This window comes from Zingiber officinale, chromosome 9B (assembly GCF_018446385.1).
Source record: "Zingiber officinale cultivar Zhangliang chromosome 9B, Zo_v1.1, whole genome shotgun sequence".
Lineage (NCBI taxonomy): Eukaryota > Viridiplantae > Streptophyta > Magnoliopsida > Zingiberales > Zingiberaceae > Zingiber > Zingiber officinale.
The window spans coordinates 5,657,659-5,682,330 of NC_056003.1; the positions used below are offsets into that span (position 1 = coordinate 5,657,659).

Sequence of the window (24,672 nt, forward strand, 5' to 3'; positions counted from 1 at the left end):
GGGGAAAGAGGTGTTGGGGAGTCGTACGAGGAGGCGTGCGTCATAAGTCATTTCAGAGAACGAGGAATGGTGCCAAGTGACATTTACCCATAAAAAGGGTATTTATGATGAAGATGACAGCAAAATCATTCCACTGCTAAAACATCTCTTCGCGCATCCTTGGTGCTCCCTCTTTCACAACACGCCTTTGACCGATAGTGTTTGAATTGAAAAATGTTGTCAAGTGTATAAAGCATAAAGAGAAATAGAAATTCTCGGACGACCCTGATGAGAGGGATGAGTGGACTAGAGCTAAACTTGGGTCCAGTCAGTCGGCTACACCTTATTTGACTAGCCTTGAGGAGGAGACTAGTGATACGGGTTAAAATGAGTCGACTCAAGAGATGACATGGTGGTCAAAGTCAATGTGACGTGACAGTTAAAGTTAGTGAAGGAGGGCATCTCCCCACCTGGCTTTGATTAGTTGCCGGTGTTAAGGCTCACCGAATCGGCTTGGTCAGATTCCAAGCTGGGTGGAAAAAAGGTCGATCGACCCTCGGGCTAGTCGAATGCAAGGGGTGCAGTGCTTTACCCTTGAACTAAGGAGATAGTGCACCCAAACACTCAATAGTTGATCGAGTTTAAGACCGGACATCCTTGTGGGCCGGTTGAAATGACCAACCCATCTCACATTTGACTAGTCCTAGACTTGGTCGAAGGAAGGGTTGAATGTCTTACTTTGTATGAGCCCTTGTACATATGCCTGGTTAACCTGATTACTAGTTAGCCTTATGAGTATTCGTCCAATAATAGAACCAAACATGCTTATATGACTACATGCCCGTCTATCACATGCATAAGTGTAAGGTAACTTTATAAATCCGGTCATAACGCCTAGTGTGCTTTACTTACAAATTATTATATACCGTCCGGATAAAGGGTTGCCTGGGCCTAAGGCACCTTGGCTCAAAATACCGACCAAACTTCTCAGAACATAGTTTCATTTCTCCAGAGTCCCAGTATATGCCCGGATGGAAAAAATACCAACCGAGCCTAAGACACTTATCTTCATATTGCGGCCCGAGCAAATCTATAGCCCCCACAGGTTCTCAAATGGATTTCCAGAACACATGGGTTCTCATATTATTTACCAAACAAATTTCCAGAACACATAGGTTCTCATATTATTTCCCAGATGGATTTCCAGTGTGCCTAGGGCACCATATTATTTCCCGAACAGATTTCTACATGGTCTTCAATACATGACAAAACCATCTCAATGCGAGGACATGTATAAAGACGACCGACCTTATAGGTCAGTCTGAACATACTTAGCCGACAACATAATCAGAGAATCTTAACAACTTATAAGAATAACAACTATGTGTTAAAGAATATTCTTCTGGAAACTTCTTTAGGGACTACTATGTCTCCCATTAGCAGACCATTTATAACAGTATATCCTTTCAGCAACCCCAGCAATAACAGAAGCTATAAACGACAAACGAAGTATACGAGGCAGGATCTCCTGGACCACTTTTTGTGGCCCAAGGGATGTGTCACTCTTATTTGCGGCCGGATCGTGGCCACGATCTGGCCGCAAATGGTTGCAATCCCTTCTTGGGTTCACCGTCCCCACTAGGTTATAGTTTTTGTTTGGAGCGAGCGGCCAGAGGCCGCCCGAAGGACACCCTCGCTCGACGCCCAATAACCTGGCCACTTATCCTCCACTGGAGGCCTCCGGACAACCTCTGCCCGCTCGCTCCGAACAAAAACTATAACCTGGTGGGGACGGTGAACCCAAGAAGGGATCGCAACAATTTGCGGCCAGATCACACCCACGATCCGCCTGCAAATACGAGTGGCACATCTCCTGGACCACAAAAAAGTGGTCCAGGAGATCTGTGCTCCGAAGTATACATGTGGATAAAGGAAAGATTTCTCGGATAATTATTACATATTGCCTAGGTTATACACTTCCCTTTACCTAACAAACTCTGACACATTTCGCCACTTCATGATTTTGGAGGTTATGTGAGATGGTATATAAAGGAAGAGTCCTTTCCGTGACAAAGGTACGCTCTTTGATCATCTGTCACTTTTACTCTTGCACGCACATTCTCTCTACTATTTTTTATTCATCCGTCTGGACTTGGATTAACTTGAGTGTCGGAAGGCATTCACTAGGGACTTACCATTGGTTTCGAGGCACTGATGTTTTGTTGATTTGTCTACGTATGCACAGGATCGAGAGGGAGCTTTTTCAAGGAGTAAAAGGTCTTTAACCATTAAGCTATGATGCCTTGTACATTATCTCTATAATTTTAAGACAGGGTCCACGGTAAATGACTTTTATTCTATTGTTTAGATATGAATAATTATTCAATTTGAACTATTGTAGCAATTAACAAAAGACAATTATCCGTCCTTTTAAAAAAAAACTGTGTAAAACAAACACAAGGTGATTTTGTATCTACAAATATAGTTAAGGTTAAATAATTGTATTTAAGAATTATTAGAGTTTCCTGTATCGACTGTCTTTTTATTTAAGAATTATTAGATTTTAGAAGGATTAAATTAGAATTCCACGGTGGAGTTGGTTGGCCTTCGTCGACCGCCCTCGAGCGATTCGAGCTGCGTTGGCCACCTCACGGTTCTTGATGAACAACTCCGCCGCCAGTGTTATCGAACTCGTCAGGAACTACCGCACTGCCCAATTATCTAGCCGCTGCACCGAATCCTACCTGATGCTTTTCTCGCACACTGCAATTTCCGGCCAGCACAGTCTCCTCGTTTAATTTGATGTTCCCTGCAGCGGCTGGCGCTCACGGTGAGGTTTCTTCCCTATTTTGACACCCGACGAGTTCCTCATTTTTTTCCCTTTCATCTATGTCCGAAGACCCTTGTAGCGGGCCGGGTGCTCTATCTGTCTGTAGCAGGTCATATGTTTCCCTTTAGTTGTAGACTTGTAGTCCATTTCTTCCCAACATATCGTAGGTTTCATTTTTCTTTTCCTTTTCAAGGAGTATTTATGATTGCCCCATCCATTCAAGATGAGCCTTTCACAGAGGGAACCAACTCGTTGGACTCTAACTGGTTAGGGTATTCATACGTAAAGTCCTCCACCCCATCATGGTTTGTAACCTCTACTTTTGTCCTTTTAGTACATTCTTTCACAACTTTATCATCCATGGGTTTAAGGTTAAGTGTTGCTTTAGTTTTGAGATTTATATTGGTCACGGCTTCTAATATTGATAAGCTTAGTTCTTATTCTATCGATCCCTCACTTTGTTATCTCCTCTTCAATCAAGCTCGATGTAAGTATTATAATAGTCAGATATATTGTTTCTTGCATGTTACCAAGATATAGACAAACACTTGGCAGGAGTAAAATACTACAAGGGGTGATCTTTTGCTCACCTAATAAAGTTAAAGGAATTGAAGGCTAAGTCAGTGATGCTAAAGGACTTGATAACTGCCTTGGTCCACAAGCAGAAGGCTTTCGCTCAATGATCCACAGACTGCAAGATAGTGATGGGATCTTGAGGAAGAAGATTCTTAAGGAGGGGGAGATCAACTATAAGGAAGTTCGACATTGAGCAATCAATTTGTACCAAAAATAAGTGTTTCATGTTCGGACTAAACAAAATGACCTATGTGTGGCTATGCATGTAGTTTAGCCTTTGAAGGTCCTAAGCCAAGCATCCTTGAATCTATTTATAAATGAGGATCCCTTAGCTTGGTGCAATATCAATGTGGTTGAAACTTTAACAAAGGCGCCCTCATAGATTAGTTTTTCTTTTTTGCCTTCAATGATGACTCCCGAGGTTGGTCCTCTCAATGTGGTCTAGAAGTGCTTGAGGAAAAATTATGCATCCATTGAGGATCTAGGATATGATGGCAATCCTAGGGTTGGCTGATTTGAACTCACCTGGTCTGGTGGGAGTGTTATGACAATGGATTGACCTGGTCACTGATTGACTGAGACCATTCTTATTCATTAAAAAAAAAAATGATGCCCATGCTTAGGTTCTGCCTTATTCCAAGTCAACATTATCTTTTTGGTTTGCCTGAGCCAACTTTCAACCATTGTTGTAATGCACGTGCAATGTAATTGTCATTATAAGTAAATAAAGAACACCTTTTTAATAAGCTACCTTATTTTTTTTCTTTTAATTATTGCTTGACTAGAGATGCGAGGGTTGTAATCAAGCCCTAGGTTGGGCAACCCATATTTCAAGTGCAACATGAAGCAACCCTCACAATTGGACGAGAGATTTCAAGTGACCAGTTTTATCTGATTGAAAGAGTGACCGGCACCTATTTCATGGGTAGTGTGTTCTTTCTTTTTAGATTCTTTGCTCAATATGAGGATTTTGCATATTGTTAATCTTGGTGTTACTTTTTGCATGCCACTAATTGACTTATTACCTTGAGATTGTAGTTGCCTTGACTTGAGGATGGTGGTTACTGTTAGCATAACTTTTTGTGTGAAACTTGCTGATTTGTTATCTTGAGATTGTGGCTGCCTTAATATCAAGTGATGCTCTTATGGTCTTCCATTTCATTATTTGCATTGGGTGGATGAACTTTGAACTAGGCTTTCCTCTTGGTCAAATTTTGACAAAGCCTCATTCTCTTGGTGGGTTGATTCTGTTAGTGGGAAGTAACTGCATTTTTGCAGTTATTTGGCAACTGCAAGATGCAGTTGGATAACTGCTGCTGCTGCCCATGTTTACATTTTCGTCCAAGCAAAGTAGAGAGGGGTTCTAAGATTTTTCTTGGAAGAATGTACAGAAATCTATTGGGACGATGCATGTGGATTTTTTTTTTAGAAAGATGCATGTTTGTTATATAGTACTGCATTGATAGAATTATGTTTATAGAATTCATGTTGTTACTGCTTATATAATGAGCATGATGTTTATTATTAATGAGATTGCTATTTAGCAATCTATTTGGAAGTTTTGTTTGCCGTTGTATTTGCCTTCTAATTGAGCAATCTAATAATACATGTTCAAATACATGGGAGATTGTATTGTTCGACAAAAAAAGTCGGAGAGTGACGGTTGAGTTGGGGACGAAGGCCACATTGACAGGCGCATGTAACACACTCGCTACTGTACCACATCGGTTAGTATGGTACTGGTTTGCATATGTGTCGTCCACATATGCGATGAGTTTGCATGACATGGATGTGATGTGTCATGGGGTGACATGGCCGTTGATGAGGTTCAATCGACGATGCATCACGCATGTGAGTGCTTGACAGCACATGTTTGTGAAGGGTCAATTTAGATTAATTTTTCTGATTTTTCAATCTTTTCATATTGTTTTCTGAATTGTTTAGATAATTTAAATTGAATTTTATTTGTGAAAATTAAATTTAAATAATGGAAAAAAATTCAAGTTTAGAAAATTTTATGAACCTATTGATTGCTTGCGTGTGTTCTTAGTGTGTTAGTTCTATGTTTATTTTGAATTGAATTGAACTAGTTTTATTACTAGTGGTCAGTTTTGTGCTAACTTTGTTGATTTTCAATTCTAGATGGCAAGGACTATATACACTATGACTCATCGTGATGTGTGACGAAATAAGTTGAGGAAAGCTATCCAGGAGAGGAGATAGTGTACAATCATGCTTATGAAGTTAGAGGACACATTGGGAGGCTCGATAGATTATTCTGGAAACTTGAGGAGTAGGATTTTCCTATCCCAGACAATTACCGGATTTGGGTCTTGGTTTAGGCATTGCCAAAACATCTCAACGAAGTAGTACATCACATATGGGGGCACTATGAGGGGCGCATCACATATGCGGAGTTGATTAGAGAGCTACTTCATCATTAGACCATCTAGATGACGTTGTACCATCTCCTCTAGAGGATCTTGATGAGATTTGAGGAGGATCCTAATGAGGATTATATAGAGAGTTCTGATGTCAGTCTGCCCGAGTTTAATGTCCTTGCCGAGCCTAGAAAGATAGAGGTTGTGTTAGCTACTACTGCACTAGTATCAGTCCTAGTGGAAGTAGTTATAACCTATCTATTTTCTTAGAGTTGTTTTATGTTATTGTTATTATATATGTACTGTTTTATGAACTTTGTACTTTATTTCTTTTGAATGCACAACTTGGTTAGATGTTATGTGTTAACAATATTCTTATTATAAATGATTTGTTCATTTATTATAAATTAGATGGGTTGTGCGCAGTATGATTGAATAATGTTGGTTAGATTTGACCGTACGAATGATGAGTAGAAACATAATCACTATTTGAATTTGTAAACCAAATCAGATTAACATTGAATTAATCATAAATTGCATACATACATTATGAATTGTATTGAATTGCTAAATAATATATTTATTTATATTAGATTATGACTACTAAGAATATCATAGTTGAACTAAATAAATAAGAGAAATTAAATAAAGATAACTACAAAATATAACACCTCAAGATGCAATATGCACTTGAGGAATAAGTTATTGAGGCTGTTAATCAGGTTATGGAAGAACTTATTGATGGTCCTATAGTATAGCAGAGACGTGATCTTGATGCCTATAAGATATAGAAGAAGAAAGATTCTACTTCTAAGGAAATATTGATTAGTGCTATGGTTGATGACATGGTGTGTGTGCATGGTTACGCTTCGTAAGTGCACAGTTACATTGTCAGTAATAAAAATATCAATCCTACAGGGCTCTTGATTAAGCATTAATTAACTCGCACGGTGAATTATCTAGACAGTTGAAAGTCGGGAAAAATCTTAAGAGCTAAAGTTGAGAAGGAGAGAGAGAGAGAGTTGAGAGAGCAAGAGAGAGAGAAGGAGAGATGATCTTGAGAGGGGATGAGTTTAGTGAAATGGTTTCTAGGATTTCAGTTTCGTTATAATGTCGATTAATATCTCTATATATTATTCATTTCCTTACCTCTATGCTTACACTCTTGTAGGGATTCTAAATTTTTTCTCTAAATGAAACTTGCAACTAAGGAATGTTGGGCTTCTAGGCCGCTCGCCGCAAGTACTTTTTGATTTACTCTTGTGGTCGATGGGAAACTTTCGTAGGGCCGAGCCGGTCACCCAGGCTCTACGTTACCCAACCTAGTTAATCATTTTTTTTAGGGATTCTAATAAAGTTAATGGTGCAACCCTGTGATGGTGTTACTCAAGTGTTCTCCCCATTGATATTCAGTGCTACTAAGTGAAAAAGGTAATGTAGAAGGTTCGGTTAAAGGGTAACTCCTTGTCACCGAGAGCCCCCCGACCATACGATCTAGATTACACACACTTTCTAAAACTCATTAAGCTCTAATTAGCTAATCCCTTGTGGAGGATTAACTCCCAATTCAAAGTGATACTTTGGAAAGTTTGGTTAAAGAATTACCCTCTATCACTAGCTCCCTGTCATACAATTCAAAGTACCTCCTCTACATGGTAACTAATCCCTCATATCAACATGTTTACACCATTCACACATTTCATCAAACACTTACAAGCCATAAGACATATAGAACATAACATAAACATTTCATTGAATAAGGAAATGATATATACATAGTTCATACATAAATCAAAACATCACAATTACTTCCTACAATTATCTAAAGATCTACTCCATTGCAAATGATTTACAATCAAGAGACAAGAAATTAAGCATCCTACAATCCAAAACACAAGATAGAGAAGAGAGGAATGCTTATCTATGTGTCGCCGGTCTTCTTGCTTGCAATCCTTGCTCCGGAGGTGGACGGATCGTGTGGATCGACGAAGATGGAAGCTTTAGGATTCTCTCTAAGGGGAGAACCATTCCTCAAGGAGAGGGATGAAGTCCCAAACCCAAGATGAGTCAAAAAATGGGTTTCTTAACCCTTTTATACTTCAAAACTGTCTAGATCTGCCAGGTTTACCGGGCTCCGCTAAAACGGATTTTTTCACCCCTTAAACTTGGTTTTTCGTGTTTCATCCTGAACCAAAGATGTAACCTTTGAAATTATCTACATTTTGATATTTGTGTCGAGTTGTGGCTCCAACCGAGTCGAAAGTTATGGTGGTTCAAAGTTTGGTCTGCAGTTTGAATGGAGGGTGTGATGCGATCGTGGATGGGAGGCACGACCTTGCCTTTTAGCATGGCTAGACTATGTTTTTTCTTTGTTAAACTCTGCAGTCTGTCCAAATTCAACACAACCTTATTTTCGCGTGACACAACCCCGACTCCACACCACACGACATAGAGAGGCACGACCTTGCCAAAAGGCACGACCCCTCTCTTATTAGGCTCTGGAAATATGGCACGACCATGTCAAATGGCATGGCCGAACCACGATTCAGCTCTGGAAGGGGGGCACGACCGTGTGATTTCACACGTTCGCCCCTCTCTTGGCTTTTGGCGGGAGGCACAACTATGCCTATAGGCACGACCTGCCATTTTGCTTCGGGAGAGGGCACACGGCCATGCCTCTTGACACGACCCCTGTTGATGATCTTCATAAGTTTCTTCAATGTGTGCCTTTGCTCCATTTCCGCTCCAATTTGCATCCAGTTAATAAAGACAAGTAAATAGCAGATCTCTGAACAAATAGAATGAAAGTATGACATAATAATGGAATATGGTGCAATAAACATAGATTATATTCATGAATTGTAAGTAGATGTGCGTCAAACAATGTCTAAAAATATATATAATCTGCGCGCATCACACTTCCAAACTTAAACCTTTACTTGTCCTCAAACAAAAACTGTAATATAGCCTCCTGTGGCTAAATAGTACATTTTAATCGCTAGCGAATCAGTTTAATCCTATCAAATGATTTCACTAGTAAGCAAGATACAAAAATAGTTTGAGCATGACCTAAGTAATAGTTCTTTGTGCTTAGTGCAATAATGACCTAAAATTTTCAATCTTCAATCTCTAAGCCTAGTCAAGTCATCATAAGACCGTGTTCTTTATACTCCCAGCGATAGATACTTACCGGCCACACGCATTGTTTTTATCTCTCAAACTACATAAATCTCAAAAGATTACTCAAAATCAAGTGAAGCATAACATTTATTTCTCCATTAACTTAATTCAGTCTCAAAGGGATAAATTAACACGACAATTGTTTTCTATCCCTTATTCATATAATTATTTTTTGGTACTTTAAAAGTGTAGCATTAACACATATACAAATATACAAATGTAAATGCAGGGATTTTGATTTTTCCAAGTGAGTTGCATCTGAGATCATCAGTAACCAAAATATAATTAAGAGGTCACCTTAGAAACACAAATACTAGTATAGTTCTATAAATTATGACTATTTTCGGAGTTGCCTACTATTAAAATTAGACAAGGTGTAAAGAGATCCTAAAACAATGTCAACACCCAAACTTAAAAATATTGCTCACTATGCTAACATAGATAGGAAAAGATAGATCACTAAACATATTAGCACCATAAGTAACCAATAAACCATATGAAATCTAAAACAAGCATGCTAGTATTTTACATTAAGGAATAAACAATCATGATGTGATGAATAATACAACTAGAAAAAAATTTATTATGTAAAAAAGAAATATGACGAAAACTAATCTAAGCCTAATACATCCCTAGACTTGAACTTTTCATTGTCCCAATGAAAACTATAAATGTAATTTGGAGGAGGTTATAAAGTTAGAGAAGTTACCAAGTGATAAGTTCCAAATGATTGAGGCATTTATGTGCTAAAAATAGTCTTCTATTTGATATTTGTATTCCTCCGCAACTTTGAAACCTACACACAAAAAAAAATAGATGGACAAGAGAAATTAAGTTTAGAGTTTAGGTTAAGAAACAAAAAACTTAATGGAAACTAGAAAGAACTTGGGTTGTCTCCCAAGAAGCGTTTGTTTTAGGTCATTAGCTCAATCACCTTATTAGATTCATCTAAATCTCATTCTTGGAGGGGTAAGATATTTTAACACCCTATTACCAAAGGCTCTTATTATAAAAAGAGCTTTCATCATTGAAGCTATAAAGTGAAGTATCACTTTCTCCATCTTCAACTTCTTGAAAGTTCTTTCAAGTTGTCGAAGACGATTCAGATTGAGCTTCCAATTTCCGGCCCAAGTGAAATCTACACCCCCAAAGGAAAAACATACCTCCCACAAGCATACTATATAAGATATAACCATAACCATATTAAGATGAACTAAGTAAATATCAAAAATTGAATCACATCCAACAAAATCTACTACAAGTACCTCTATGAAATTTTCTAAAAGATCACCAATAATACTAACCTTGCATTGCTGAGAGGTAAAGTTTTAAACAGGCGGATAGGACTTCTTCTAGATCAAATGATGGTTCTAGCTCTGGCTCAGACGGTTGTGTAACTAAAGGTGGTGATTCTTGAGACTCTGCTATCTCTGTATAAGTCCCTACACATTGATCCACAACATGTTCAATTCTTGCAATTCTTATGGTCTCAAATGGTTGTGTGAACAAAGGAGGTGATTCTTGAGATATTGCTTTCACAACACAACTTCCTACACTTTCTTCCATATTATTAACATCATCACATACTGTGAAGAATATTCAACATTAATATCTTCAGTAGGAGAATCAACAATATCATTGGCTGTCTTGAATTGAAAATCTTTAATACACTCATTATCAGATAATTCTATATCACTATAACAATCATTAATCCCAATAGGTAAATCCAAAAATTTACAATCAATTCCATCATCATCACAATCATCATTAGAAGAATCTGTATCTTTAAGTAAATCAAGAAATTTGCATTCAGCTATATTCTTATCACATAATTTGCCAAGATGTTTATCGTTATTGGCCCCACTAGCCTTTGTGGAAAAGGAATCCTTAATAGAGGTCTTGGGAAGGATTGATATTTCTTTTCCTCAAATTCCTTTTGAGCTTGTGGTGGAGATCCAAATTGTTTGTCTAGTATTGGTGTGATCAATTGTTGAGGAAAAATATCTGTGGCCTATGGACACTCTATGGAGTGTTGGAACTGAGTTTTTGTAGTTCTCTATTGTTTTTCTCCTCATTTCTATACAAATTTTTCTCCAGAAGATTTTCAAGATTCTTGCCACTTCTCAACTTGATAACATTACATTTTGCATTGGACTTTTCTATTCTTTTCGGCTCCTCATTTTGTGATTTGATGAATTTTTTGTGATTTGATGAAGTTTCTTCTTTGTGCATGGGCGGTTGTACAAATTTTTATGTGATAGTTGCTTGCACTTCAGGAATTATCGGGGGAGATTCCATCCAACTTTTGTCTTATCATTTTTGGAGATTCAATATTACTTGATCAATTAAGGTCCATGCTTCGTCTAAACTTTTGTTAATGAAAGAACCTTTAGCAGATGAATCTAATAATGAAGAAACAAATCTCCATGTAAAATATTGGCACTGTCAGTAATCTTTCCAAATCATGATAGGGACACTGTCTTAACAAACTCTTGAATTTGTCCCATCATTCAAATAGTGATTCCATTTACCTGAACAAAGTTTGTGATGCAATTCCTCGTGTAAATCGTTCTACGAAAAGTGATCTAGAAATTGCTGCTCCAATTGTTCCCAACTTATAATGCTTTGAGGATGGAGAGAATAAAACTAAGTCTTTACCCTATCTTTGATACTGAATGGGAATTCTATTAATCGAACTGCATCTGCGGATACTCCTTCACAGTTTAGTTGCAATATTCAAGAAATTTTTCAAGGTGCAAGTATGAATTTTCTGATACTTCTCCAAATTTGTGACCTTGTATCATGGTAATTAATTCTAGGTATACTTCGATATGAGATTGCACAATGAGAGACATAAATTTTACAGAAATGGGTATAAAAAATTCTCTTAAAGGCTTGCTTGATATGTTAGTGCTCATGGATAAACAAAAATGTAAAGATTAAACAAAAGAAAATAAAACGTAGAATTAAGAGCATGAAAGAAAATGCATAAATTAAGGAAAGGAAAAATTGAACTATAAACTTATAATAAGACAAGTAAATGCAGAAATAAAAATAAACAGGTAAATGAAAAATCTATTAACAAGTCTAGATTAACTCATATGTTAATCAATTAATTTTAATCGAAAACAGTCCCCGACAATGATGCTAAAAACTTATTACACCACCGCAAGTGCACGATTACGTCGTTAGTAATAAAAATATCGATTCCACAAGGACTATTAATTAAACACTAGTTAACTTCGCACGGTGAATTATCTATGCGGTTAAAGGTTGGGAAAAGTCTTGAGAGCTAAGGTTGAGAAGGAGAGAGAGAGAGAAAGAGCGATAGAGAGAGAGAGAGAAAGAGAGAGAGAGAGAGTTGAGAGAGTGAGAGAGACCGAAGGAGAGATGATCTTGAGAGGGGATGAGCTTAGGGAGATGACTTTTAGGATTTCGGTTTTGTTATGATGTCGATTAATCTCCCTATGTATTGTTCATCTCCTTATAGGGATTCTAATAAATTTGTCGGTGCACCCCCATGATGCTCTCGTTGGAGTATTCTCCCGATTGACATCAATGCTACTAAGTGGAAAAACTAATGTAGAAGGTCCGGTTAAAGAGTTACCCTTTGTAACCAAGGTCCCTGGTCCTACGATCTAGATTATACAAATCACTTCCTAGCATGGAATGGGTGAAAACTCATTAAGCTTTAATTAGCTAATCCCTTGTGGAGGATTAACTCTCAATTCATGGTAATACTCCGGAAAGTCTGGTTAAAGGGTTATCCTCTATCACTGGCCCCCGGTTATACAATCCAAAGTACCTCATCTACATGGTAACTAATCCCTCACATCAACATGTTTACATTATTCACACATTTCATCAAACACTTACAAGGCATAAGACACATAGAACATGACATAAACATTTTATTAATAAGGAAATAACATATACATAGTTCATACATCAATCAAAACATCACAATTACTTCCTACATCCTAAATCTAGAGATCTACTCCATTGCAAATGATTTACAATCAAGAGATAAGAAATTAAGCATCCTACAATCCAAAACATAAGATAGAGAAGAGAGGAATGCTTATCTATGTGCCGTCAGTTTTTTTGCTTGCAATCATTGCTCCACAGGTGAATGGATTGTGCGGATCGGCGAAGATGGAAGCTCTAGGGTTTCTCCGGAGCACCCTTCCCCAAGGAGAGGGACGAAGTCTTAAATCCAAGATGAGCCAAAGAATGAGTTTCTTGATCCTTTTACACCTCCTCCAAACTGTCCAGATCTATCAGGTTTACATGGCTCCGCCAAAATGGGTTTTTCACCCCTTAAACTTGGTTTTCTCGTGTTTCATTCTGAAGCAAAGTTGTAGCTCTTGAAATTATCTATGTTTTGATATTTGGATCGAGTCGTGGATCAAACCAAGGTGAAAGTTATGGTGGTTCAAAGTTTGATTTGCAGTCTAGGTGGAAGATATAACGCGATCGTGAATGGGAGGCATGGTCGTGCCTTTTAGCACAACTAGACTATGTTTTCTAATGCTAAATGACATGACCAGACCACAATTTGTCTCTGGAAGGGGGGCACGACTGTGTAATTTCACACGGCCGCCCTTCGGTTGGCCTTTAGTGGGAAGCACGGCTTGCCCCAGTTTGCTTCGGGAGAGGGCACACTTTGGCACGACCCCTGTTGATGATCTTTACAAGTTACTTCAATGTGTGTTTTTGCTCCATTTTCGCTCCAATTTGGAGCTTGTTAATAAAATCAAGCAAAGAACAGATCTCTGAACAAATAAAATGGAAGTATGGCATAATAATGGAATAAGGTGTAATAAACATATATTATATTCATGAATTGCAAGTAGATGTGCGTCAAACAATGCCTAAAAATATATATAATCTGCGCACATCAAATATGAGCAATTTCCATTGGCTCATGCCGTCTGGGTTGCCCTTACAAAGAATATAGCGGAGTGAGCTAGAACAAAGCTTCGACAGTTAACTATTTAAGTTTGACAGCTGCAAAAAGCACTTGAATGCCACCATGGCCTAATACACGAGGGAAATGATGAATATGATTCGGGAACTAAAGGTCGTTAGTCATGAGATGACCAATGAATAACAGATTCAAGCAACAATCCGTTTCCTTCCTAATTCTTAGGAAATAATAAAATATAATATTACTCATGGTAAAAGTATCAAAACTTTCGTTGATGTCTTATACCATGTTGAACTAGAGGTGGAGAGAATAGAATTCGCAAGGATTTCTACACAATCTTTTATAGTTGAAGGTTCTATTGGATCCAAGAATAAGATAAATAATTCAAGAAGGGAAAGGAAAAGGAAATTGATACTGTTGCTGGGCTGGGCCAAACAAGAAGAAATTTAAAGGGAAGAAGCATGGATTGAAACCTAAAAGTAAATTAACTTACTATAACTATGGCAAGAATGATATTTTGTTCGGGAATGTACTGAGCCGAAAAAAGTAGATTCATGTTTATTTTCTTTTCATGAGCATTATGTTGCTAGTATAATATTGTTAACTGAGTCTTATCCTTTGTAGACTATAGATTCAAGAGTAACAAACCATGTAGCTAGTAAACGAGCTACATTCGTAGAGTGACTATCTAGTATCAGCTAACAATAGGTGGATATATGTGAGAAACAATGAAAGGATTGAAGTCAAAGGAATTGACACATGCAAACTCAACCTACGTGGTGGAATTTAATTTTTGTTACATGTCTTCTTGAATTGGGATACAGTTTGAAATTTTTAGGTGTGTAGAACTTATTATTAACTCTGTGTTAATTGAATATGGTTTTTTAACGAATGATTGCATGTTTCTTGATATAGAACCGGATATTGATTATGGAATTTATGGTTATTTTTCAAATATTGTTGTTGATATTAATGTTCAAGTTTGACATGCAAGATTAAAACATATTGGACAAGATCGAATGAATAGATTAGCTAAAGAGGGTCTACGAGGCACTCATGTTAAGATTAACTTATCTATATGTGAGCATTGTCTTGCTTAAAAAGCAACTAAGAAACCATTAAATAAGGCTATTAGAGCTGAATCACTATTGTAATTAATTCATTCAGACATTTATGGTCCAAGAATGTGAACGCTAGACATGGAGCTTCCTATTTCATTATTTTTATTGATAATTTCACATGTTTTGATCATGCACATTTGATTTCTCATAAATCTGAAGCATTAGACTATTTTGAACGTTATTTGAATGAAGTTTGAGAAACAATTAGATCATAAGGTTAAAACCTTATGCACCGACTGTAGGGTGAATCTATGTCCGATCAGTTCAAGACAATATATAATGATAAATAAATTATTAGATAACTAATAATTCAGGAATTCCACAGTAAAATGGGGTTACTGAAAGAAGAAATCGAACTCTTATAGATATGGTTAGGTTTATGATGGCTTAAGCTAATTTACCGATTTTGAGAGATGCATTATTATGAGCAACCTATATACTTAACTGAGTATCTTCTAAATCTATTCCATCTACCCTATATGAACACTAGACAGGCAGAAAACCATCAATGTTCATGATAATACTCACAAATATGAAAAATTAGGATCTAGGGATAAAAAATGTATTTTTGTAAGGTTTTCTGATACTCTAAGGGGTATGTATTCATTGGTGAGTAATAAGATGGAACAATCTCCGAAATAGAATCGAGATATGCAACTTTTCTCGAAATTGAGTTTCCAGTGAGAGGTGATGTTGATAAGACTATTCCGTTATTTGCAATAGATGAGAAGATGGTGATGATACTTTATCAATGAAGTATCACAAGAAATGTCTAAGTCTAGTCAACCTAGAGGATGTGATTTGTCAATTAATGAGTTGATTTCTTAACAATTCAACCTTAAATAAGTAGTCGTATGATGATTCCTTGGAAAAAGTTTGACATTGAGAATGAGGTCTTAATGATTCTCTAGTTGATGCTGAAGAATTTCAAACTATTGAAAAAGCATTGAGATGCTCTGTTAGAGAAAAGTGAAAAATTGTAGTGGATAAGAAATGAAGTTAATAAAAAAGAATTAAGTTTGGAAATTAGTCGATCTTCCTTTAGGCAGAAAGACTATTGAAAATAAGTGAATTCTCAAAATTAAGAGAAAAGCGGATAGATCGATTGATCTATACAAAACTTGTTTGGTTGTAAAAGGTTATACTCAACAAGAGGATATTGATTTTTAAGAGAGATTTTCTCCTGTTGTAAAATTTGTGTCAATTCGTATCATTTTAGCTATAGTAGCACATTTTGATTTAGAATTACATCAGATAGATATAAAGATGATTTCCTTAAATGATAAGCTTGACGAAAAAATTTATATGAAACGGTCAGAAGGTTACATTATTGAAGACTTAAAAAGTGTGTGTAGACTTAAAAAGTTTATTTATGGTCTAAAGTAAGCATCATGACAATGGAACATAAGATTTAATGAAGTCATTTTGTCTTATGGTTTTGAAATGATTAATGAAGATCATTGTGTTTATTTAAAAAGGAACAAATAAAAGTTTGTTATATTATCATTATACGTCAATAATTTGCTGCTAATAGTTGGAAATGATACAGAATTTGTGATGGAAGTCAAAGCATGACTTTCATTGCAATTTGACATAAAAAATATGATAGAAGTTGAGTACATCTTAGGAGTAAAGATTATAATAGATTGATTAAAAAAACTTGTGGGTTTGTTTCAAGAGACTTATATTACTAAGATACCACAACACATGTTAAATTTCAACATAGAACAAACACTTATAGCGAAAGGTATTATTTTGAAACAGAGTATGTGTTTCAAGACTCCTGAGAAAATAGCTCAGATGAAGAAAAGACCATATGTAGTGTCATTGATAGTTTAATGTATACTAGGTTGTTTATGTTAGGACTCTTGGCAGCTGGCTAGAGAGGGAGGTGAATAGTCCCTGCACAAATCAAGCAAACAAAAAACCTTTCTTGGATTTACAGCTTTATAAATCCAAAATACTAAAAGACAGAGGCACACGAGTTTACTTGGTTACAACCGGGGAGGTTGTTAATCCAAGACAGATGAAGTCGTACTTATTTCTCCTTCAGGTGGAGAAGCCTCTTTACAGCAACAAAAACTCAAAATGACAAAGCTAAACAGAAAAGGAAGTGTATACAATTGTTGTTTAGATCTTTTTTTATTGTTTTTAGTTTCTAGGAGCAGGGCTGTTTATATAGCCCTGCTCGGGGCACTTGGAAGGGTTCCAAGCGCCTGGAACCCTTCCAGGCGCCTGAAATGGGATAATATTTTATCCCCGACATAACGGTACTTGCCACGTCGAATTTAGTTTTGGGTTCCGAGCGCCCCGGACTGCTCCGGGCGTCCGGAATGGTTTTGGGTGCCCCATACTGCTCCGAGCGCCCGGAATGGTTCTGGGCGCCCCGAAGGTGAAAGTCAACCTTTTGTTGACTTTCTCTTCGGGCCTCCAGCTTCAGCTCCGCTTGCTTCGGTCCGGGTCTTCCGCTCTGGCTCCACTCGTTTGGGTGATTTCGGCCATCCGGAATAGGGCTCACCCGAACCTAACTTTTGGCCTTCTCGAGCAAGCTTTTGCTCCGGCTTCTCGTCCCTCGGAAACGCCGCGCGCCTCCTTCTCGTCGGCTCGCATACTCTTCCGCAGCGCCCGTCCCTCAGACGCACCGAGCCCGTCGGCTCTCTCCCGTGCCGTCATTCTCGCTAGCTGCGTCTTTTGCTCGACATCCTGTGCTCCTAAGTTTCTGCACACTTAGACACAGAGTTAAACACAACAAGACCTAACTTGTTTGATCACATCAAAATTATCTTAGGGTACCAACAATTTCCCCCTTTTTGATGTGAGCAACCCAAGTTAAGTTAGTGTAAACCAACATAAAGTAAAAACAATAAATTTTGCAATAAAGTGCAAAAATTAAAAAAAGTTTAAGCTACCTCCCCAGACTTAATCTTCCCTTCTCCCCCTTTGATCACATAAAAAAATGAGGTACCAAAAATCTAAGGGTAATTTTTCAAAAATAAAAAAGTTTTTAGTTTCAAAATTTTTTTGATTTTCCAACAATTTTGAAAAACTTATTAAGTTTTTGAAAACTTTGAAAATAATTTTGATATCACTTAAAAAAAATTTACAACGTAAATAATTTTAGAAACTTTAAGTTTTGCAGAGAATTTTCTAAATAAAAAGAATGTTAAGTAACTATTTAAAGCATTAATTTCAATTAAATACTTTATCAGTTAGTCAATTAAACGTTTTATTTTATTAATGAGTTTCCAGGCTGTGGCGAGGCACTAGACCTTCTTGGTTATTGGAGCAATAACCACTTTCTAGACAAAACCTTCTAAGGAAATTAAACATTTAATCTACTCTTCGAAAGCCCTAAGTCCAATTAAATTTTAATTTAGACAAGATTTTGGAACTCAATATAGGTTCCATTCTACTGAATTAATTAAGAATTTTTTAGGAACATATTTCTTTGAAAATTTTCTAATTTGTCCCTTGTGGTAATTTAGGTACCAATTTAGACCATTGAATTTTCTAATACCTTTACTATATGAGCATGTATTTTCAAGTTCTTTATTTCTTTTTGTAAATTATCATTTTTCAATTTTATTTTATCAAATTCTTCTAATGGACAAGACTTGACTAGAATTAATTTTAACTCTTCATTTTCTTTTTCTAGTTTGCAACAATTCTTTGATAAATATTTTATAAACTAGAATGACTTATCAGCAGGAAGAAATTGTATCTAACTTATCTTGTCGATCTCGTTATCCGTAGCTCCCCTGAAGTGCTGCTTTCTTCCGATGTCGTTTCCCTTTCATCGATGCTCTCGATGCTCATTTCGGATGAGCTTGCTTCGTTTTCGTCGTTTTGATGACTTGCCATTATCGCAAGTCCGGCAACAACTTCAATTTCTTATTCGGATGACGTTTCGTCCCACGTCGCCTTTAACGTTTTGTCCTTGTTTGATTGGATAGACTTTTCGTTCTTTCCTTTGTCCTTGATCTTTAACTTAGGGCAGTTGTCTTTAACGTACCCTTCTTCGTTGCAGTGGTAGCATCTGATTGTTCTTTTCTTTCTACCCTGCAGATAGTTAGTTTTTCTAGATTTAAATAATTTTTTAAATTGTCTTACCATCATTTCTGTTTTGCCATTGTCAAGAGAGGATTCAGAATCTTGTTCGTCCATATTTGCCTTAAAGGCAATGTTGTGCTTCTGCTCCTTCGAATCTACGCATCTTGTTTCATGAACTTCAAATGTTGAAAACATTTCTTCTAAGGTGACAGATTCTAAATCTTTAGATATATAGTATGCATCTACTAATGATGCCCACTCAGTAGTTCTAGGAAATGCATTAAGCGCATACCTTAGTGAATCTCGGTTACTTACCTTTTCTCCGAGATTCGTGAGTCCAGTGATTAGTTCCTTCATTCTCGAGTGAAGATGTGCAACGGTTTCTTCTGCTTCCAATTTTATATTACTCAGCTGGTTCCTTAGCAGATCCCGTCTCGTGAGCTTGGCTTCGGACATCCCTTCGTGTAGCTCAAGGAACTTCTCCCAAAGCTCCTTTGCTGAGTTGTAGGCGCCAATCCGATTGACTTCTTATGGCGGTAGGACACTCAACAGATGAAACTCTGCTTTGCCGTTTGTCACGAACTCGGCCTGCTCTTTCTTCGTTCACTGGTATTCTTCCTTACCTTCGGGTGCTACAAAACCGAACTTCATTATTAAAAGCAATTCAAAAGCGGTTTTAAATTTCCAGCTTGCGAACACCCCCTCGAACTTTGGTGGGTAGATGCTTGGTTCGACCATCTCGTGTGCTTCGTTTGGCGGTTAGTTCTCCTGAAGCGTCTTGGCTCTGATACAGCTTGTTAGGACCTTTGGCGGTCGGCTAGAGGGGGGGTGGGGGGTGAATAACCCCTGCACAAATCAAGCAAACAAAAAAACCTTTCTCGGATTTACAGTTTTATAAATCAAACACTTGTATATAAGAAATACAAAAAGACTAAAAGACAGAGGCACACGGGTTTATTTGGTTACAATCGGGGAAGTTGTTAATCCAAGGCAGATGAAGTCGCACTAATTTCTGGAAGGGTTCCAGGCGCCTGGAATGAGATAATATTTTATCCCTGACGCAACGGTACGTGCCATGTCGAATTTGGCTAAGTTTTGGGTTCCGGTCGCCCGGAAGGGTTCCGGGTGCCCCGGACTGCTCCGAGCGCTCGGAATGGTTTTGGGCGCCTCGGACTGCTCCGGGCGCTCGGAATGTTCCGGGCGCCCCGAAGGTGAAAGTCAACCTTTTGTTGACTTTCTCTCGGGGCCTCCAGCTTCGGCTCCGTTTGCTTCGGTCCGGGCCTTCCGCTCTGCTCCGTTGGTTTGGGTGATTTCGGTCATCCGGAATAGGGCTCATCCGAACACAACTTCCGGTCTTCTCAAGGAAGCTTTCGCTCCGGCTTCTCGTCCCTCGGAAACGCCACGCGCCTCCTTCTTGTCTGCCCACGTACTCTTCCACAGTGCCTCGTCTCTCAGACGCACCGAGCCTGTCGGCTCTCTCCTGTGTCATCCTTCTCGCTAGCTGCGTCTTTTACTCGACATCCTGTGCTCCTAAGTTCCTGCACACTTAGACATAGGGTTAAACACAACAGGACCTAACTTTACTTGTTTGATCATATCAAAACTACCTTGGGGTACCAATAATTTACACGTCCTAATATCAACTATGTTGTTGGCTTAGTTAGCCATTTTTAGTCAAACCTATGATTGAGACACTGGAAAGAGGTGAAAAGAATATTCATATATCTTAAAGGGGTAGTAGATTATTGTCTCTATTTTCAAAATTTTGATATGAGTTTGAAAGGCTACATAGATGTAGATTGAGCTGAGAACCTTAACGATAGAAAATCTACATCTAGCTATGCCTTTTTTCTGAATTGTGGAGTCATCTCGTGGAACAACAAGAAGCAAGCTTATGCAACATTATCAATCATGGAAATTGAGTATGTGTATTGCATAATGGTTGTGCAAGAAGCCATTTGATTAAGAAGGTTTTTGAATTGCTGAATATAGTGAGAGTCCTATTATAATTTTTTAAGGATCCTAAATGTCACAGCAAAGGTAAGACATATCTATTAAGTATACTTGTGTAAAAGATATAATTGATAAGAAAAAATAGTTCTTGAATATATTCCTATATATACTATACTTGTTGATCATTTTATTAAGTCATTGACTAAAGAATCATTTCAATGACATGTGAAGTCTTTGGACTTCACAAAATGTGATATATTGTAAAATGTTTAATTGTGGAATGTCATGATTTATTCAAGATATATGTCATTGTTAAATTTGGATAAAGTCTCGGTGAGCATGTTGGCAGGGTAAGATATATATCATCTTTATTTGTTAGTATAAATAGAGGTAACACCATTATTTATGGGGCAGCTAATGAAGCCGTGCATTTGTAAATTGATAATGATCGGAGTAAATGTACCTACCATGAAGCCAGATTAGGATTCATGAGTTGAATTGAGGATTAAACATTGAGTATGTCTAGATCAAAATCTGTACGATGTTAAATTTGTGAAAACATGCACTTTTAATTAGTAAAAAGAATAACATCGTAGTATATGATTTATAGTTTTATACCACATGTACTATGGCAACAATAAGGGTAGTAGGAAAATGAATCCTTGTTTCTGTACTATGTGAGATCCTTGAGATTATAAGATAATCTTGGTTTTACCTCCAATGACTTTTTAGTTATCTGCTTGAAGTTTTAATTATGCTACTTTAGTATGATTGATTTGGTTTATAGAACATGACTAAGAAAGCGACTAATTAAAATAAATAAATTCTAGCTAAAAAAGAAAAATAACATAGATTTATATTTTTTGACATTTATTCATTGGTCAACCAATTATATTTTTTATTTAGTATTAAAAATGTGATTATAAATAATTATAATTATTGGAGATACTGAACTTTTGACATAATAGGAAGGATTAGAGATGTTCATGTTGATATAAATGATTTAATCTAGGGTAAATGTAAAATATTGATATATTTAATTTGTCTTGAAGAGTGACTATGTAAAGTGTGATAATTTTTTTAATTTTAATCACTCAGTATGCTTGTTGTCGCATGAATCATTTTTCTTTAAGTATAAATTGAATGTTCGTATGGTCTTTGTGACTTCACTTGGATGAGTGAGAGAGGTTAGTGGGAAGTAACTGCATTTTTATAGTTATGTGACAATTGCAAGATGTGGATAATTGCTGCTGCTGCCCATCTTTATATTTTAGTCCAAGCAAAGTAGAGAGGGGTTCTAAGATTTTTTTTTTTTGGAAGAGAGAACATCCAAACAAGAGAAAGGATTTGGCTCGTGGAATACAAGGAGCTATTCAAGGTAATTGTTCAAACATCATTCGGAAGGCAAGGATTGTAAGTGTTTATTTGGTTTTATATATTGCAATTGTTCATGCAATTTTAGCAACAGATTCTCCACTACGATTCTTGGTGTCAACTGAGGCAAATTGGACTATTGTCTTAGCGATGTAGAAAGACTTGTCGTTCACTAGAGTGCTATATGCATCTTTCTTGGAGCATGGTTGTTGTGCTTCAGTCTTTTAGGATTCTTTCTGTGAATTACTAACATTCCTGATGGTTCTAACGAGGGTGATCATTTTCGCTTTGCTTGCTTTATATTTTTCTCTCATTTTTGTGACCTTCAGTACACATCACGGGTATATCACGAGGAGATGGAGGATAATTGGTGGGCTTGAGTCTTTCTTGACTGAGCCCAACCTGCACTCTAGTTAGGTCTTGGACTTCTTGTCCTCTTGCTTCCCCAGCTGGACATGATTGACTCACCTCCTATTTTGCAAGGGAACTTAGATGATGCATAGGAAGGTTTTGGTATATTTTGTCTAACCTTGTCTTTTCGCTAGCGTTTTACCTTGAAGGTATCTCTCCAGGAGTCCTTGTCTTTCTTGGGGACTCATCTGAGTTTTACAGGTTCAAAGTTCTTGGTCTAGGTCTAGGTCGTGTTTATTTTTGTTCCTTGTTTGCATCTTGCTTGTCTTGCTATTTGTTCTAAACCTATTCTCTCTGAAGGTCAGCCTTGTATGCCCTTGGATCAAGCCTTGTATGCAGGAATTGCAGCCCGCTGCATTATTCAAATTTGGATTTCTAGCAAGCCATGGGCATAACTGAAGTTACAGCACAGGAGGGAACTATATTACTACAGGAGCTAGGCCCATGACAAGACAGCATATATAGGAAAACAATCAATAGATGGTCTAATGATCTCAGAATGGTTATGAACCACTTATAATATTACTGTCAGGTGAATGGAAAAAATAACTGGTTAGTAGCTGATGCCCTTTCCCATGAATGTGAGGTGGTAGGAATCATTTTTTTTATTCTGTTGTATGTTTTCAAGAATTAGATGCAGATGGAGTGAAATGGCATTGTGCAAGATTAATTCCAGGGGTTAAGAAAAGACCTGTGAGGCAAATCTGGTTTGGTGTGAGGAAGGAATGAGAATAGAAGTGAGATCCTTTCTTGAGACTGTACACAATCCGAGAGTTGATTGGGGATAACCTGTAATAGACTTGGTTAATTTTGGTGTTTGTTATCTTACAAACATGTAACGAATTGTGCATCATTTCTTTCCTGACATAAAATCCCTTTTTTCCATTTAAGAAATGCTTTCATTTTTTATACGAAATGCTCTCATTGATCTTAGAGAGAGTGATGTGGACAATTATAATATGCTCATAAACAGAGTCTTTGTAATAAAAGTTGATTCGAACTTCTGACCTTTAATAGAAAACTCTTTGAACCTAACTTGCTTATCAATTGTTGCTTCATTGAATATTATTTATCCTCTGCACAGCTGCACTTTCATGTTTTCCTTTGAAAATCTTGTTACACTGAAGTTTACTGCAAAGGATTTAGACAGTCTGCATTTTATTAGTTCTTGTTGCTTGAAAGGTTGATTCTAGCAAATCTTACTAGAAAAAACATGCTGTCTTATTTGATAGTAAACTTACAGAAATGGAGGCAGGTGCAATCTATCCCCCACAAATTTGTATGATCCTTGCTAGTATTGTCATAAAGATTTGTTATTAGTAAGGTTCTTGAATTCTTGGCAATATACTTTTCCGTTGGTTGTAATTTCCTAAGCGGTTGTATGATTGAAAGTCTTGGAGTATTGGTTTATGTAACATCAAACAAATTCACTGCTATTAGGCTTTTTGATTGTATAATCTTTTAAAACATGCTTCAAATATGCATGCGTACTTTGGAGATATTCTCTGTACCCTGTAGCTACTACTATTATCTGACAAATCTGATTCAATGATGGCATACACATAATACACATCTTTACTGATCCAGTTGGTTGGTGCAATGGTGATGGCGCACCCGTCAATTCGTCTAAATAGGTAAGATCTCTCTTTTCAGATATTGGGTGCTCTCACATAGTGCTTTCATCTTTTCTAGAAAATCTACTTGCTTGTGATGCCAATAGTACATGCATCTTAAGCTTTACCTGAAGTTTTTGCTGCCAAACTTTTGCTGTTTCACCACTGTGATTTGTTTCCTAGATGACTGGTAATCTGATGTTCCCTTTTTGCTTAATACTGTAAATTTTTTTTACTGGATGTTAATTTGATAATCGTGGGTGTTCTTCTTTCT

At 37.1% G+C, this 24,672-nt stretch overlaps 1 long non-coding RNA gene across 5 annotated transcripts; it reads left to right on the forward strand.

The window, feature by feature from the left end:
• The first annotated feature begins 2,559 nt into the window (after positions 1 to 2,559).
• LOC122024917 lies at positions 2,560 to 24,672 on the forward strand. Of its 5 annotated transcripts, none has more exons than XR_006123531.1 (4): positions 2,560 to 2,809; positions 4,171 to 4,310; positions 22,321 to 22,378; positions 23,086 to 23,917. It is a non-coding gene; the product is annotated as an uncharacterized LOC122024917 (long non-coding RNA). The 5 variants fall into 5 exon arrangements; XR_006123534.1 differs by having other exon boundaries at positions 23,091 to 23,917; XR_006123532.1 differs by lacking the exons at positions 22,321 to 22,378; positions 23,086 to 23,917 and adding an exon at positions 24,373 to 24,672.